Source organism: Leucopleurus acutus, assembly GCF_964270905.1.
Source record: "Leucopleurus acutus genome assembly, chromosome: 9".
Taxonomy (NCBI): domain Eukaryota; kingdom Metazoa; phylum Chordata; class Mammalia; order Artiodactyla; family Delphinidae; genus Leucopleurus; species Leucopleurus acutus.
The window spans coordinates 9,018,201-9,035,369 of record NC_139144.1 but is presented as its reverse complement, the minus strand read 5'-3'; the positions used below and the strand labels follow the sequence as shown (position 1 = coordinate 9,035,369).

Genomic DNA, 17,169 nt, shown 5'->3' with positions numbered 1-17,169 from the left:
AATTAGGGAAAAAAGAGAAGTGAGAGACAAAGTTGAAGGAAGCTTATTACTGATTCATATCCAATCAGAAGGAGAAGGATAAATTCACACACAAAAGGAAAAAGAATAGAATACTCTTCTATCCTATAGTTCTGTCTCCCTCTTCAACCCTCCAACTAGATATATATATACACATATATTATACCCTTATGACTCAGTCGTCCTTTGCATGATTTTACATATAAATAGAATTCATGTGAAAATTCCTACCTATGTAATATGTCATCTTACATCTTATTGGGATTAAGTTTTGTCAAAAGCAGATAAAACAAACTCAATACATTATATTCAATTCCAAATGAGCTATAGAAAATGTTAACCTTGATTAGAGATGGAAATGACAGTCTAGTACTTTTATGTGGTTAATATTGAAACTAAGAGTTATTACACATTTACTTATTAGTGATATGTATTCTCAAAGTCTGGAGGACTTTTAAAGAAGTGCTGCTGTATTTATCTCTCAGTTTAATCTATGTGTTTTTGAACTGGTATGTTTAATAGAAAAGTGAGGAAGTTGGATGCATTTAGATTGAATGCCTGCTTAGCTACTGGTTTAGTAAGTTTGTACAAAACACTTGACCTCTTCATGCCTCAGTTTTCTCTTCTGTAGAGTTAGTTAAGAGTATTCTTTTTGAATGGCAGTTGTACTAAATTAGAAAATGTCAAGTCACTTGCACAATGTAAGGATATAATGTGTTTTACATAGTGCTTGCTACATTTGCAATTGAAATTCTCCAGGTCATACTAGTCGATAGTGCTCCTGTGATTCCTATAACCAGGCTCACAGCAGGGTTTGTTGGGAGGATTTTCTGTGCCGGTTGTATCGCCAAAGTCAAGGGGATTTCTAATGCATTTGACTGCCAGCCATTTTTCTGTATATTTTCTACTTGATTTCTTGGTCTCATAGGCCACTGAGGTATAATCTGCCCCACCGTCACTTCCTGCACAGACTTACTTGTTCCTTTGTATATTCATGAGTCAGTGTTGCTGCCTTGAACCCAGATGGTATTGAGATCATTAGCACATTCCTCCAAAGCGTCTGTCCATTGGTGCTTGGACCCCATCATCCAAGTCCAGGGATGAGATGTGGTTGATGGTTCCTCCCTACTTTCCCCTCACATTGTCAAAACTCCATACAGATGTCAACTGTTTGGTCCGGGCACCAGGTAAGAAAACATCCAGGTGTTTTCATATCCACTCCTCCCACAAACCTTGCCGCAGATAAGGGAGTCCATTCACCCTTCCTGCCTCTCCTCTTCTGTGTAATTTTCCCCATATTTTCTAGCTACTCCTAGCAGACCTCAGCATCTCATAAGCTGATATTTTCTCACGTTTTGGCAAGTCATATGTCCTAAAGTTCAGCTGGATGTGGTAACCTAAGTCAAGTCTTATATTTGAAATTTCTATTTTATTATAGTTTCCAGTGAGATAGATATTAGAACTGTAGATGGCTGTTGTCAATATATTTTGTTTGGCCCAGTCTTGGCTAGCTCAAGCTGGTCCAGGTGAAAGAAGTTCCAATCAAGGAGATTCAGATTTCAAGTATAACATCTGAAATTTAATGCCATATTACTAAAATTATTTTTGGTCCAGAGCACTGAAATTGAATTCAGGGCCTTACAGATGAATGGCAGTGATGCTTTTGGGTTCTGGTCAAACAAGATCAGTTTTATCCTAATTATATTCATTTATATTATGCAAAACACGTATGTAATTTTGACTATCATTGATATTCCTGCACTGCTAATGGAGGGTTGATGACCCCTGTCTTTACCAAGAAAATATACATTATCATGAGGTAACTATAGTATCCTCTCTGGGTGGAATACTGTCTAGGCAGCAAATGCAAAAGGACAAAAACAATTAATTTTCTGGAAAGTGTGTTTCTATAATGGCAAATATTGAGATAAAATGGAAAAATTCAGTATATTAACTACATATTTTCAAATACTTAACCAATTGTTGAGTATTTGTTGGACATTTTCTGATTTCCAACATTATTTAGACATAGACCGTGTTTATATTACAACATAACATTATATTATTGGTCATGTTAAACATTTTTTGTAATCAATACATCTTTCTGGAATATATTTAGACCTAGCATATCCCAATTATTACTATTTTTATCAATAATTAATGAGGGGACGCAGTCAATAAGATACACAGAACTCTCTTTGTTTTGCATCCATGAAAGTAATATTAACTTGATTCAAAGTATATTTTTTAATGAATTGAATACAAAAGAGTATACATCAGGGCAATTCTTACCTCAAAAATGTGTGTTTTCAACTTCAAGTGATCCACTCCGGCATCCTAGGTTTATCAAATGCCTTAGGCGATTGCCCATCTCCACTTTATTCCACTGTACATTGCATGCACTTCAAAAATTCAATTTTGCATTAAAGTCATTTTGTGTGCTGGGTTGTTATATTAGTTGTCTGCATTGATCTTGCTGACTAGATACTTGATAAAGTTCTACTTTGCTGTACTGCTCAGACACAGCGATGAAATTCTTTCTCCATTAACAGTTCTGCAAATATGTGAGGAAAACTTTAGCATATGAAAACCTACCATGAAACATTTCCCTTAAAACAGATCAACAAGGAGGTATCCTGAGTTTTACTCAGGCATAAAGTGTCAATGTAGTTCGTAGCTCAAGAGAAAAAAACTGCTCATCTGGAGGTAACATAACAGTCAAAACATTTGAGAATATGGTTCATAAATGATGCATTCTAAGAGGTGACAGAACAAAGGTGAATATGGAGCATGCCAATGGTGTGAGAATACAGCGAGAGACAGAAATAGTCACGAGGGGACAGCAGGCAGGAATTGGCTGTCAAACAGGATTACTCTGTAAGACTCAAGGATGCAGAAATAAATATTGAAAACAAGACTGTAGAAAATAAAATGAGAAGGAGAAAAAAGCAGTAAATAGCAATAAGATTAGATCCTCAAATGAAAGATGCAAAAAATCAATTTAAAAATATGTAGTCTCATAAAAGGGGAGAGAGAGGAGGAAGAGAAGAAGGAGGGGAAGGGGGGGATGAGAAAAAAATGGTATAATTTTGTCATCACATATTTTAAACATTTTGTACACACTTCCTCTTATAAGCTGTTCAATAATATTGTCATAGGCAGAATAGAATATTGACTCCCCAGATGTCCACACTCTAATTCTAGGGACCTGGATTTATGTTAGATTACATGGCAAAAGGGAATCTGCAGATATAATTGATTTAAGGATCTTGAGATGGAGTGATTATGTTGGATTATCTGAGTGGACCCAGTGGGATCACAAGGATCCTTATAAGTGAAAGAGTGAGGGAGGAGAGCCCGGCCAGAGCGAGAAGGACTTGACCAGCCATTGCTGCCTGAAGGTGGAGGAAAGGGCCACCAGCCAAGGTATGCAGGCAGTGTCCAGAATCTGGAAAAGACAAGGAAATGGATCCTCCTCCACAGCCTCCAGAAGGAGCACAGCCCTGCAGACCCTCAATGGGTTTTTAGCCCATTGAGATCCATTTTGAACTTCTGACCCCCAAAACTGCAAGATAATCCATTTGTGTTGTTTTAAGCCACCAGGTTTGCAGGTTAGATCTCTGGTCGGGGGAGCTAAGGTCCTGCATGCCATGCAGCGGGGTCCCCCCATAAAAAGCCAAAAAAAAACAAAGCCACCAAGTTTGTAGCAATTGTTTTATAGCAGCCAGAGGAAACTAATAAAAATCCCATTAAGAGGTTGGCATTGTATCCTCATTACAAATGAGAAAATCTACTCCTTAACGCAATTACACTGCAGAGTCAGAGCTGAAATGCTGGAGGTTCCTCCTCCCCACCCTAATCGAGCATCATTACTTTAAGCTGCCACTTCACTCTAAACATAGAAACCAAATAATTAAGAAATGGAATGATTTTTTTTTTAAATGAGCATCTTGAGATAACTGATAGTTTAACGATTTTTTTTTTTTTGCCAACTATGAACATGTATGTATTTGTGGGCATTTACACACAATTGCAATGATCAGATTTGTTAACTTCATTAAACAATGAAGCCCTTGGACGGAAGGGGCTGTGATGCCACGGGGGTCTAAGGCGGCAAACCAAAATCCAAGTCTGGGAATGACAACCAATCACAAACCGCCAACGAGGCTTCAAGCAAGAGCCGATCAATAATTTCACTGCCTTGCTCCTGCCTTTGCTGTATAAACGCCCCTTCCCGAACTCCTAACCACTTTTGGGTTGGCTCTGCCGGGTTCAACTGATTTTTGCTCAAATAAACTCTTAAAATGTTTAATGTGCCTCAGTTTATCTTCTTTTTTTCCCCCTCTTTGTCACACTGTGCGGCTTTATTCACCAGGACCTTCTGGAACCCTCCAGAAGGACCCACACGAGGCCCAGCCCCCAGCGCCCCAGAACCCAGCCTCTGATCTCTAGGCTCCCATTTCTGGGGCGATCGCGATGAACAACCCTCCCCTCTTCTCTCCAGCTCCGAAGTCTGTCACTCGGGGGAAGCTCCTGCATCTCCTCTGCAGCAGCTCCAGGGCAGGTGGGGGAGGAAGAGCGTTGCCACGAGCTGCCGTTTTGCTCTCTACTGGCTGCTGTCCCTCTCTCGCTGGTACAGCCTCTGCTCCCAGACGGCTTGTTCTGACCAGGGGAGAGTCATTCCTCCCACACAAGCCAGCACCCAGGCCTTCACCACGCAGCCTCCATCCTTCTAGTGATCCAGCTGCCCAAGGACGGTGTAGAGGGAGCCCACCTGGGCTTGGAACGGTTCCGCCAACTTGGTGCAGACGGGGGTCGGGTGCTGGTCAGATCTGTGCCGAGCCATCAGAGTCACTCGGGGCTGCGTCGTGTCATAGCTGTACAACCTGCCGAACGTTCTCAGTGTGTCCCCATCAGGAACTTGGCCAGCGCTGACCTTCCAGGGGAAGTAACAGATCCCTGGTTTGGGCAGCATCATTTCTCCTGTCTGGACGTCGGGTCCTTGGGTTCCTTCTTTCCGCCCCGTGTGGCCAAGTGACGAGGGAGGGGCGGGTTGCCGAGAGCGCCTCGCTTTCCCCCCAGGGCAGTTTCTTGACCTTCTTCCGGGGTCCCCTTGCAGGGGGCGGGGGCCACTCTGAGGCTCCCCTGGCCGAGAGCAGGGGACTTGCCGGCCTCGGCGCGCACAGCCGCGCCGCCTCGGCCTCGGCTGCGATCTGTCCCGCCTCAATGGATCTTTTAACGTTTCAATGTTCTAGTGAGGCTGTGCCCACGGGCTGTGCCCTGGACAAGTCTTGTCAGCACCCCCTCCTCAGCAGGTGAGCAGTAAGGCCAGGGCCAGGAGGTGAGTATGTCCCCGGCCCACGTTAAAGGCTACAGGAGTTTGATTGAGGTATTTACTTCCTCCGGGTCAGTTGGGCTCTGGTAAAACAGTGTCTTATGAAGGCAGTCATTTTTTAGGAGAACACAGTGCTCTGGGTACATTCCAAATATGTATTTTTCAACTTTTCCTACTGGAAGCACAAGCACAGGGTGTCTTTCTGCAGTCTACACCCCAAGAACCTGGAAGGGCTCCTCATGTTAAAACCCACAGAAGTGAGAGGACCCCGAAGACCGGGGACCCTGGTGCTTTTAACTCTCAGCCTAGTTCACACTGAGCCTCCAGCAATTCCTCAGTTATACCTGAGTTCCCACCTGTGCTGCCTCCATCCGCAGGTGTCTGCTCCCAGCAAGCTGTGCTTCTCGGTACCCCTCTGACTCTGTTTTCAGAGCAGTAACTTGACCTGTGACCTCAGTTCTCTGATGGATCTAAGCAGAGCTGTTGATTCTCAGTTTGTTCAGCTTTTTCCTTGTTGTGATGACTTCCAAGCTCTTTTCACGTTGGACCGGAAAGTAGAGGTCTGCCGTGTCTCTTCACATGGCTCTTATTTGAGCATCTCCTTGCTTTCCCATGGTCTTGTATACTTCTTGTTTAGTCTTGTAATCAAACATTATCCAAGATCTTTTTAAATTCTTTTATCGGAGGCGGGGGCGGGGGGGGGCGCGGTGGAAGCATTCTGCTTTTGTTTCTTTATCTTTTTGTTTCTTTCAAAACACCTACCATCAAATGTGTAGCAGTTGGGCTAGATTGGGAAAACATGATGCCATAAAAGGTTTTTACCCAGTGCTTCTCTTCCTATAAGATCTAGGAAGCTTTATTTTTGTTGAATAAATTTGACACGTAACATTGTATACGTTTAAGAGGTACAGCGTATTACTTTGATACATTTTTATGTTGTAATATAGATGCTGTTATAGCTATATTTATATTACAGAATTATAGTACAATATTGTTGTCCATATTTATGAAGCTGTGCATTCCATCTCCAATCTCCATGGCTTATTTACTGCTCACTACAAGTTTGTACCCTTAAACAGCATCATCATGCTTGGGTGCTGGGCACATATACATCTATGGTTGTTATATCGTCTTGATGTACTGACACCTTTATCATTACATAATTACCTTCTTTTGTCTCTTGTTACCGCTTTTGGCTTAAAGTCTATGCCTGTTCCCTTTTGGTTTCCACTTGCTTGGAATATCATTCTGCATCCCTTCACTTTGAGTGTATGTGTGTCTTTAGAGCTGAGATGAGTCTCCTGGAGGCAGCATATATTTGGGTCTTGTTTTCTTTTAATCTGTCCAGCCACTCTGCCTTTTGAGTGGTGAGTTCAATCCATTTATATTTAGGGTGATGACTGATAGATGAGGAATACTGCTATTTTACCTTTTGCCTTCTCATTATCTTTTCCATTGTTTCTTTTTCCTTCTGTTTCTATCTACCTTTGTGAGCTGGTGGTTCTTCCATGATGATTTGCCCAGTCTCCTCTTTTTTAATGTTTCATATCTCGGCTTTTGATTTTTGCTTTGTTGTTACCATGCATTTTACATAAAACATCTCAGATAAAATTTGCTGATAGCAATTTATCTTCATTCACCTATAAAAGTTCCATTATTTTACTCCTCCCTTTTAATATTTTTGATGTCACAAATTATCTCTTTTTATTCTGTGACTTCATTACCACATTGTAGTAGCTATAGATATATTTAATGATCTTTTTCCTTTAACCTTTATGCTGTAGTTAGGAGTTTAATATACTATTCTAAAAAAGAGTCACAGCTTTCTAATTCTGACTGTCTTTCACCTTGATCAGAGTTTTGTTTCATATTGAAGAGTTTTGTTTCATTTCATATTGTTTCATTATTGTTTCACCATTTCCTTTTGACAGTTCTTGTAAGGGAGGTCTAGTGGTGATGAACTCCCTCAGCTTTTGTTTGTCTGAGAAGGCTTTTATATCTCCTTCATATCTGAAGGACAACTTTGTTGGATTTAGTGTTCTTGGCTGATGGTTTTTATCTTTCCATACTTTGAATATGTCCTTCCACTTTCTCCTGGCTTGCAGAGTTTCTGCTGGAAGTCTGCTGATAGCCTAATGGGGGTCCCTTGTAGGTTACTGTCTTCTCCCCCAGGCTGCCGTTAAAATTCTCTCTTTATCATTGACTTTTGACAGTTTTAATATAATGTGTCTTGGAGAAGCTCTTTTGCATTGAGATAAAAAGGTTTTCTATTGGCTTCATGGGCTCGTATATTCAGTTCCTTCCCCAGGTTTGGGACGTTCTCAGCTATTATTTCTTTAAATACTCTCTGCTGCTTTCTCCCTCTCTCCCCTTCTGGAATACCCATCATTCTTATTTTGGATTTTCTAATGGAATCAGATAGTTCTTGTAGAATTTCTTCACTTTTTAAAAATCTTAGCTCACTCTCCTCTTCCATCTGAATCATTTCTAGATTCTATCGTCCAGCTCGCTAACTCTCTCTTCCATCTGATCTGATTATTTCCAATGTGTTCTAATGCATTCTTCATCTATCTCATCTGTTGAGTCCTTCAGCTCCAGAATTTCCATTTGGTTCTTTTTTAGAGTTTCATTCTCTTTGGTAAAGTACTTTTTTCTTCATTAATTTTATTCCTGAGATCATTGTATTAGCTTTATGAGTTTTCCTGTAGCTCTCTGAATTTTGTCATAACAGCTCCTTTGAATTCTTTATCAGTTAGATCATGATATTCCATGTCTTTGTGTTTGGTTGTTGGAAAATTGTCATTTTCTTTTTGTGATACCATATTACCATGATTTTTCATGGTGTTCAATGAATAGTTCCTGTGCCACTGCATTTGAGATAGTGAAAGCCTTTCTTTTTTAGGTGAAACTTTGTTTATTTTGATTCTAACCGTTCAACAGGCTGGCCGTTAGGAGAATTCCTTTTGTCCTCCAGAAGGCTACACTATCCACACGGTTTTTGTTTATTTTTTTTGCGGTACACGGGCCTCTCACTGTTGTGGCCTCTCCCATTGTGGAGCACAGGCTCCAGACACTCAGGCTCAGTGGCCATGGCTCACGGGCTCAGCCACTCTGTGACATGTGGGATCTTCCCAGACTGGGGCACGAACCCACGTCCCCTGCATCGGGAGACGGACTCTCAACCACTGCGCCACCAGGGAAGCCCTCCACATGTTTTTAGTTTCTCTTATAGGAGCTGATGAAGCTAAGGTCAGAACATGGTAAAAAGAAAGGCTGGGGGCAGAGTGAGGGGAGGTGTGTACTTAGCATTTGGAGCTTTGGTTGGGGTGGGGGGGTCCATGTCTGGTAAGGGATCCTCAGGTGGGGGTGGTCCTGGAGGTCTGGGCCAGAATCCGGGGAGACAGAAGGAAAGCTTCCCTTCAGGTCTCTTTGCCTACTTCCCTTTCCTTTTCCTCCCCCATCACCAAGTCTCTCCTCAGAGACAGCAGGTCCCTCCTGCTGCAGGACACATGACAGGACAGACTCACTGCCTTTACCCTCGCCTCCTCTGCCAGAAAGGTCCTGCTGTCCCACTCTGTGCCTGACCCAGCACCACGTCTGCTGCCACTCCCCTTACTTTGCAGCCTCTGAGGTCCAGTCTGCCCACTTTTGGGGGCACAGATGGATGGATCTCTCAGTTGACCTGGTAGGCTGTATAAAGATGCTTTTTTTCAGTTAAGGATGTCCAATTAGTTGTAAATTGAAGGGGAGAGAAAAAAGGAGTGTCACATCATCATAATGCTGATGTAACCTCCAGATCTCTTTTTATTGGGGTTGGTATTTGAAGACCACACTTGGGGTATAAAGGGTGTTTAGTGCTACAAGGTGTCATTTCTTCTAAGAATTTTCAGGGCATAGAGCTAGATAAATGTAAATAAAAATAAATTTGAGTTTGTATCAATATTTTGACTCAAATTTAAGATTCTAGGAAATTTACTTAATTGCTTTGAATTTATACTTTTAATCACTTTTCTCTTGCCACTAAAAATCTTTGTTCCTCAGGATATTAAAATATCTCTTATCGATTCCACATGCATATTTCATAGTTTAGAAATAGCATATGCAATATTACTACTCACAGCTCTGCTCTTGAGTGCCAGCTCAGATCTCTTTCAGTTATTTTTGTCCTTGCCCAGCAAGAGTAGGTAAATGATAAATCTGAACATTTGAACCAAGACTAGGCTCTTATGGTAATAATGCACTGTCATGAGGCTCAGTGATTTGTGTAGGACTGATCCTTACATTTTGTCATAGATCAGCGCTCTACAGCTGCGAATATCTACTATATTGAAAAGCACACATTCTTCCCACTAGCGCCATCTCAAGACAAAATTATAGAAAGAGGCACAAAGAGTACAAATACTGTCTGGTCATTAAAACTCTAACAGAATGTTAAATAAGCCTCGCAGATTGCTCGTGGGAATTGAAATCAAGCCAGGAAAATCCCAATGTTTTACACATCCAGCACATCATAGACATTACAAGCCCTGAATCTATTTTCCAGGGGCTGGTCCATCTGCCTTTCTTCCATGATTTTAGAATGTGCTCTCAGCTTCTCACTTGCTCACTTGGCTAGTACTGTATTTCTAGTCCTTTCTTTTCTACCTCACCACATCCTCAACTGTGTGTCCTGATCCTTCTTTTACCTTGAAAGTGTTAACATTTAGTACACCACTTAAAAGACAGTTGGAATTTAAAACAACAAATAAAACAAAACAGAGTAAGTAAAAACTCTAGCAACTTCTAGTTTTCAACAATACTTCCTATGATTGTTTCCTTGTTTCTTTTTTCCATACTAAGAAATTGATAAGCTTTCTGGAATTGAAGAGAAGAGGACATTTTCATGTTCTTTTTTGTAGATGGATGAATCTTTTAAAATTATTTAGTTACACTTAGGTATAGTCCAACTTCCCATTTTATACAGGAATAAACTGAGGAGTCAAACAATTAAATACATCAATGATTACATTGATGTTTACCAGAATAAAATAGTGGTAAAATATTGAGACTAATATGTGCATAAGTCTGAGGGAAGAGATCAAAGGTGTGTCTATATGATGGTATTCATCTACAGTAAACATAAAAAATATAGGCAGTATTTCAAAGAATAGTCAAGATGATCTTTGAAGTAAGTGGCAGTGTGAGGACAGATGTTTCACAATGAAAGAACCAACTGCTGATAAAAATAGGGAAAAAGGAAACAAACCCTTATTATCACTGGTGACTAGGGAGGCTTACCATCAAGGGATGCAATGTCAGGAGCACCAGACAGAAGGTGGGCGTGAAAGGCTGGCTGGCAATGTCTCCCTCCTGAAGACATGAGCATCTATGGTAAGGGAGTGGAGGCAAACCTCGCACTGTCCCTTGATTTATAGATTAAGATTCAGAGAATGCTACACACAGATCTCATTTCAGATCACCAAAGCCACAGCATTGGAAGCCACAGCCTGGGGGAAACTAGAGCTAAGTCCAGATCTTCCTACAGATGGAGGTGTGTGACATCGATATGACAGAGAGAATCACTAGAAAGAGTCTCTTCTGGAGTCACAGCTGGTAGATGGTGTGTGTGATACGATGGTACAGTTGCCTCTTCAATCTCTGGGAAGAATAACTGCAGAACTGTTGAGACCCTTAATGAATCAAATAAAAGTCAAATTGAGTAATAAATAGCCAGCAAGAATAAAGCATGGTAGGGACAAGAGACAAATGACGCCAGGGAGGTCCGAACACATTAGTGAAAATAACCCAGGGGAAGTGATTAAATTTCCCTATTATAGAGGACCTTAGTATTATAAGAAAACAAACACAAGAGAATATAGATTGTCTTGAGGAATGGAATGCTTATTCTAGACACAACAAAGCTCAGAAGTCAAAAGAAAATTGGCATTTCAAAAGGAAAAAAGATATCATTAACAAATCAAAAAGTTGTGACAGAATACAAGAAAAAATATTGCAGGCATTCATGCAACATTGCAGGGCTATTGACAAGTTTTAAAAATCCATACATACTGTTCCAGTATGATGAGCATGAACACATTGTCATGGAGAAAAGACAATACAATGTAATAGGTAAATAGTTCTGGAAGACTAAATTTTAAAATGAACACTTAAAAAAAGACTAGAAAACTATCCTAAATTTTATAATAGAATTCTGAACAATACTATTAAAAGTTAAACTTTTATGTATGTTTTCACTCTATTTCCAAAATCCTCACAGTTAGTTACTTTTATGACTACATCTAAAGGTTGAACATATGTATGTGTGTTTATTGAAGTGTGCAAAATTAAAATAGCACTTTTCTCTGTGTAAATGTATTCAGTTATGCAATAAATCAAAAGTATAGCCTAGAACTCATTTCCTTTCCTTGTATGGCTTAATGGGAAAATAGGAACTAAGGAGAAAAGGATTACATTTTCTTCGTACTATAACAGATGGATGCTCATTTGGGGAACAATGATGTGTTCTGAATAGACATAAGAAATTTTCAGTAAATGCAAAAAAGATTGGTGTGCATTTTCAGTTTTCTCTTCTCCATATCTAATTAAAAGTGCATTTATCTGATGGACAAACAATTGATGTCTGGATATAATTATAGGGTACCCATGAATACTTGATTTAGTCTTCCTGGTAAAATTTTGAAGCAAAATAAGGGTATAATGTAATTAACTACATAGAATAGTGCAGTCCTCTTTTCTTATCTTCTAAAGAGTGGGGCTGACCTATAATAATAGGGCCCAGAAAATAATGCCTAAGTATGAAATAAGACTTGAGAAGAAACATTAAGGGGAATAAAATCTCCTTTTAGCTTTAATATGCATAAGAACTGAAAATGCCCTGCAAAAATAGGAAGCATGATATTCCACTTGTATTTTTCTTCTTTCTTTAGAGTAGAATAAGCTTAAAAATAAAAAGTGTAGAACTTCCAGTTTCCTGTCTGGCATGTAGGGAGATTGATAATCATAACTCTGTCCTAATAAGTAGAAAGCTGAACAAACAGAAAAATCAGCACTTTTTCTCAGATCCATAAAAGAAGTGAGATCACAGGGTAAATTGTTGCCCCCTAAATTGGAGAAATAAAACAGGCAAATATGGAGAAACACAACTTAGAGCAGAAACCCACAAGCAGAAACTTCCACAGGAATCAGGGCTAAACCTTTTTTTTTGACAAATTGCTGGAGGCTCAGGGTGAAAAATTCTGAGAGTTAAAAACCTCCAGAGTGATCCATTCTTTTATGAGTTTTACCTCCAGGAGCTGGACCAGGTTCTCAGGGGAATATCAGAGAAAAATCCTAAAGTGCTTCTGGCAGGGAGCAGGTGAAGAGCCATGCTGAAATATGCCAGAGCATCCTGTTCTTAACAGAGCCTCAGGAAAAACTGCTTGATCAGAGCCTAACCTGATAGGGTTTTATTTGTGCCTAGCTGACCTGGGGGAAGAAAAACAGCCAACTGCAGTCCACCCTAGCCATCCAGTCCCACCTAAGGGAGGAAAGACTGAGAAGCATTTGTGAAGGTCAAAGTCAAGGGGTACAGGCTCACTACAATATGAGACCTAATTATAGAATATAGAATGCTTCCCCTCCCCCACACCTCACCGCCATATTACTAAAAACTTTTTTACATTAGTCCTTTTCCCTATTACTTTATGTCTGGCTATCAAGAAAAATTTACAAGGCACACTAAAAGGCAAAAAACACAGTTTGAAGAGACAGAGCAAACATCAGGTTCACACGCAGAACCAGACTCAGTTACGACAGAGGTGTTGGAATTATCAGATTGGGAGTTTAAAACAACTATGGTTAGTATGGTAGGGCTCTGATGAATAAAGTAGACAGCATGCAAGAATAGACAGACAATGTAAGAGGAGAGATGGAAATTCTAAAAAAGAACCAAGAAGAAATGCTAAATATCAAAAATACTGTAAAAGAAAATGGAAATGCCTTTGATGGGCTTGTTAGTAGATAGTTATAGCTGAGGAAAGAATCTTGAAGATATCTCAGTAGAAACTTATAAAACTAGAAAGAAAAGAGAAAAAAAAGACAAAAAAGTAGAACAGAATATCCACAAAATATTAAGACAACTACAAAAGATGTAACATACATGTGATGGGAATACTAGATGGAAAAGAAAGAGAAAAAGAAACAAAACTATTTGAAATTATAATGACTGAGAATCTCCCCCCAAATTAATGTTCAATATCAAACCACAGATCCCTGAAGCTTGGAGTACACCAGGTAGGAAAAATGTCAAAAATACTACACATAGGCATATCATCTTCAAACTACAGAAAATCAAAGCTAAAGAAAAAATCTTAAAAGAAGCCAGTTTAGAAAAAATAATCTCACCTATAGAAAAGATAAGAACTATACCTGCCTTTTCATGAAAACCCATGCAGGCAAGAAAGGAGTGGAGTGAAATATTTTAAGTGTTGAGAGAAAAAACCCACCAACCTAGAATTTTGTACCCTGTGAAATTATCCTTCAAAAGTAAAGGAGAATTAAAAACTTTCTCAAACAAATGTTGAGGAAATTCGTTGCCAGTAGACTTGTCTTACAAGAAATCTTTAAAATTCTTGAGAGAGAAGGAGTAAGATATAGGCCACAAACTCAGATTTATGTAAAGAAAGGAAGATCATCAGAGAAGGAATAAGTGAAAGTAATCTGGGCGTCTGGATTCTAACTCCCCTGTCTCTGGGAGTTTGTGGTGCTGGTATTTATTTTTCCTGTTCTTAACTGATCTAACAGATTATAGTTTCTTGAAAATGATAACACCAACAATGTTTTCAATTACTTACACTTATGTGTATATGTAAATGTATGAACATATGTGTATAATTACACATTATGCATTATATATAATATGTGTATATATATGCTTATGTAAAAGTGTAATGAATTCCAGCAATATATAATACAAGGGGCAGGAGGGAGAAATTAGTATTGTTGTGTTATTATAAGGTACCTGCAGTTTCTGTGAAGTTGTATATGTTATTTGAATGTGAATTTGAATTAGTTGTAAATGCATATTACATCTCTAGGGAGACCACTGAAAAAGTACAAAAAGAAGTGTAACTGAGGAGTGACATCAGCAAGGTGAGAGAGTAGAAGGCTCTGGACTCTCCCTGCCCTCACAACACACCAATCCAACAGATTCCCAACAGCTTCCAACAGAACAACATGGAGCAATTCTCTTTGTGAGAAATCCAGAAAATGGTTGAGACTCTTGCACACTGAGCAAGTGAGAAACTACCCACATTGAAACTGGGAGGAATAGCTGAGACATTGGACCAATATCTCTCAAGGGCATAGATGCAAAAATTATTAAGAAAATATTTTTTAAATGAATCCAAAAATGTACAGAAATATTATATGCCATGAAAAATGGGATTTCTCCTAGATATGCAATGCTGGTTTGACATTTGAAAACCAATTAAGGTCATCAACACATCAACAGGCTATAAAAAGAAAAATCATATCAAGTCAACAGATTAAAAAGAATTGACAAAATCCAACATAGGTTTAGCATAACACATGTTGCAGGTATAGTGCAAAAAGAGAGGAAATGGATTACGGACTTATAGCATGATACTTGAGGTTGATGATCATGAGTTTAGTGCAAGACTACTTAGTGTTGGCTGTCTCTTCTCCAGCCATTCAGCACATAGACTCAAGGGAGGAGTTGTCCTATTGCTGGGTTAAGCTGGGTTGTAGTTTTGCCAAGCAATTATAACAAAGAATGATTATAATGACTGATTATGGAATTTAAGCCAGTTGAGGAGTGTAGTGGGACCATCAGAAGAGTAATGGCCAGAGAAAAATGTTGGTCGAATCAGAATAATGGTTTCTATCAGTTGGAAGATTGTTGAGTTCAGGGTACTAGAGGAAGTTGTTGGAAAAGTAGGAGGTGTAGCTCATAGAGTAGATGCATGAAATTAATGCTAAGGAGGAGTTGCAGTAATGAAAAGAAGTAAGGTTAGCATGGGGATGATGACTGAAGTCAGGTGAAGAGCAAACTCATTTGAGGACAGGAGTCTGACAAGGAACTGAGAGGCCTGGGTGTTGGTGTTGGTGGAGGAGAGCCAAAGTGGAGGGTTGTGAGGGATGTAATCTGATAACATAGTCAATCCTGTTTTTGTTTTGTTCTGTCTTATTTTTGGAGCAGGAGGAGAAGTGGTCTGAAATGAAACCAGTCATCAAGAAGGACACCTGCTCCACCTGCAGGCTTAGTGGCGTAAAGGTTATAAGAAAAAAAAAAAAGAAAAAAAAGAAGAGCCAATATTAGAAAATTAAACAGGGAAGACACAAGGTTCTATTAGATCAGGAAGGTGAGTGGAACATTATATATATATAATTTTGCTGATAATGAACTGTAAATTCCATAGGGAATATTGGAAGGGTTGAGGAGTTGGGTATGGTCGGAAGAAAGGGGCAGAAATGTGGACATAAGACAAATGGGTGTCTTAAGGGGTTTAGACTAACAGATGAGAAGGAAACATGGTATTTAATTTGATTTTTGGAGGCATTTCTTTGTATATTCTAAGCACATCTTTTTTATGTTTTATGTGTATATATATATTTATGTGTATATTTATATATTTATATGCATATGTATACATTTACACACATATATATGTACTTACATATGCCTACATATCCATACTGTGGGTAGTTTTTCAATCTGTTGATTGACTTTTACTTGATCCTTTATCCATGATATCTTTTTGTGTTAGTAAGTTTAGTTGCTTTTATTTTTTAGGTTTATTTATTTATTTAATGCGAAGTGTTTATTTTATTGTTTTTCCTCCACATGTATTTTAAATACAATTTTTAAAGGTTATGCTCCATTTACAGTTATTACAAAATATTGGCTATATTCCCTGTGTTGTGCAACACATCTTTGTATCCTGTTTTACACTCAATCTAAAGTTTAGTTTAGTACTTTGGCCTTTGGAATTGTTTAAGAAAAATTTTCCTTCTCAGATTGATAAGCCCATTGTCCTAACACATCAACATCATTTTTCCCTTCTCTTTCTGACTTTAATTCATATGGAGCTCTTATTCTGTACAATAGATCTACTTGCCTGTGTCTGTGCCAGTACCATGCTGTTTTTATTACTATACGTTTTTAACCTAGCTTGATATATGGTAGGCCAAGCTCCATTCCCCAGCATTCACACATATTTCTAACTATTTTTTTCGGGCTTCCCTGGTGGTGCAGTGGTTGAGAGTCTGCCTGCTGATGCAGGGGACACGGGTCCATGCCCTGGTCTGGGAAGATCCCACATGTCGTGGAGCGGCTAGGCCTGTGAGCCATGGCCGCTGAGCCTGTGTGTCCGGAGCCTGTGCTCCACAACATGAGAGGCCACAACAGTGACAGGCCTGCGTACCACAAAAAACAAAACAAAAACAAACAAAAAAAGAAATATTTTTGGCAATATGAAAATATTTCAAATGACTTTAAAAGTTTTTAATTAGTAGCAAAATAATTTTCTCAAGGAAAAGGATAAGAAGAAAAATATGTAACAGTTGAAAAGTCAGTATGAAGGCCATTAGAAACCCACAACAATGAAGAATATTTAAGAACTAGAAATCAAATACAACATTTATTGTAAACCCAGAAGAGCTTATTGTATTGTATTGTAGATGTGGAAATAATTGATACAGTTTCAACTGTTGGCCAACCTTGCATTCCTGGAATAAACCCATCTTATTCATGACGTGTTATCTTGAATTTGACTTCTGATATTTTTTATATATATTTGTTTTACTTCTACGTTTGT

At 39.1% G+C, this 17,169-nt stretch overlaps 1 pseudogene across 1 annotated transcript; it reads right to left on the bottom strand.

The window, feature by feature from the left end:
* Nucleotides 1-4,289: 4,289 nt before the first annotated feature.
* LOC309966164 (CST complex subunit TEN1-like) lies at nucleotides 4,290-4,999 on the bottom strand (annotated as a pseudogene). The gene has a single exon. The product of its transcript is annotated as a CST complex subunit TEN1-like (transcript).
* Nucleotides 5,000-17,169: the final 12,170 nt, after the last annotated feature.